Raw genomic sequence first — 1927 nt, 5'->3', positions numbered from 1 at the left:
ATAATCAAAATGCTAAAAACGAGGGGGGGAAATCTTAAAAGAGCCAAGAGAAAAGTGATCTATTGCCTACAGAAGAACAGTGATTTGAGTGTCTAGAGTTTTCATTGGAAATCATAGAGCCCAAGAGGACGTAGTCCCACATTGTTCAAGGGTTGAAAGAAAAGAACTGTTAATTCAGATTTTTATATCCAGCAAACGTCCTCAGCCTAATAAAGGGCATCAATGAATACCCCACAGCTGACGTACTTAATGTGACGGACGTAAAGCTGTCCCCCTAGGGTTGGAACCAAGCCAAGGGTGCTCACACTCACCACTCCTATTCGACGTAGTGCTAGAAATTCTAGCCAGTGCAATAGGGCAGGAAAAGGACACACAAGGCACACCTACTGGAAAGGAAGAATAAAACTGTCCTTATTTACAGGCACTATAATTATTTATGTACAAAATCCTAAGGAATCTATTTTTAAAAAGAACCAAGCTCCTAGAACCAGTAAGTGAGGTTAGCAGTGTTTTAGGATACAAGGTCAACTCAAAAATCAATTGTGTTCCCAAATATAAGCTATCGATAATTGGAAAACAAAAATTTAAGGATGTTACTATTTATAACGGCTTCCGAACATGTCTAGGTGTAAATGGAACAGAACATGTCCAGAGGCCGTGTGCTGGAAACCACAGATGCTGCTGCCAGGAATCGAAGATCGAAATTAGTGACATGACTGACTACGTCGATGGATTTGAAGGCTCTTACAGTGAGGATGTCGATTCGCCCCAAAGTGATCTGTACGTTTAACACATAACTACCCAGAATTTGGAGATACAGACAAGCCAATTCTAAAATTTATATGGAAGTGCAATGGAACCAGAACTAACAAAAACAGTTGGAAAAAGAGGAACGAAGTTGTAGGAATCACATTACCCGACTTTAGCACTTAACTACACACCTGCAGTAATCGAGACGCTGTGATGCGGCGGATGCAGACATTGACCAGTGGAGCAGAACACACTGTCCACAAAGAGACCCGCAGAAGTCTCTGACGAAAGTTCAAGTGCAATTCAGCGGAGAAAGAACTGTCATTTTAGCAAATGGTGCTGGAACTGGTCGTCCATGTTCGGAGAGACAAAGCTGGTCCTCAACCTCATACCTGAGCAAAGGTGAACTCCAAGCGAGTCCTAGGTCTAAATGGAAAGCCTAAGGCTGTAACGCTTCCAGAGGAAAAGTGGAACAAAGTCTGTGACGGCGTTAGTCGAAAAGTCTGTAGAAATGACACCAAAAGCACGGCCTGTAAAAAAAAAAAATGGATAAATTGGACTTCAAAATTATAAGTTTTTGTTCTGCCAAAGACACAGCCCAGAGAATGACAAGGGAAGCTGAAGTTTGGGAGAAAATATTTGCAAACGACATATACAAAACGGACTTGCATGCAGAGCGTAAAGCAGCTCTCAAAACTCAACGTTAAGACGACAACACAATTTGCAAATAGGCAAAGGTCTGGAAGAGACACTTGACCCAACAGGACGTGCAGATGGCAGACGAACACGTGAAAAGATGCTCGCCACCGTTAGCCGTAAGGACCCCGATGAGCTGCCGCCACAGGCGGATCGGGAGGACTAGGGGAGAGACCCTGACAGCGCCAGGGCCCGCGGTGGTGTGAAGCGGCTGGAAGTCGCACCGCGCCGCTGGGAGCCCCAAGTGGGCAGGGTCCCTGGGTCCCTCAGGAAGCCGGCTCTGTGCTGCCATGAGATGCGGCCTTTACCCCAGGGAAGGAAGTGTGTGCGCACAGCAAAGCCCGCGCAGGCCCGTGGGCCATGGCTTTGTTTGTAAAGGCTGGGAACAACCCAAACGTCCTCAGTGGGCGACGGACGGACAGAATGTGTCATCTAGACCACGGGACACTGCTCACTACTGCCGACCCAGTGAGCCCGAGGC

Source organism: Pteropus alecto, unplaced genomic scaffold (genome assembly GCF_000325575.1).
Source record: "Pteropus alecto unplaced genomic scaffold, ASM32557v1 scaffold118, whole genome shotgun sequence".
NCBI classification, from domain to species: Eukaryota; Metazoa; Chordata; class Mammalia; order Chiroptera; family Pteropodidae; genus Pteropus; species Pteropus alecto.
The sequence above is the reverse complement of the archived record's forward strand: the minus strand, read 5'-3'. Positions refer to the sequence as shown.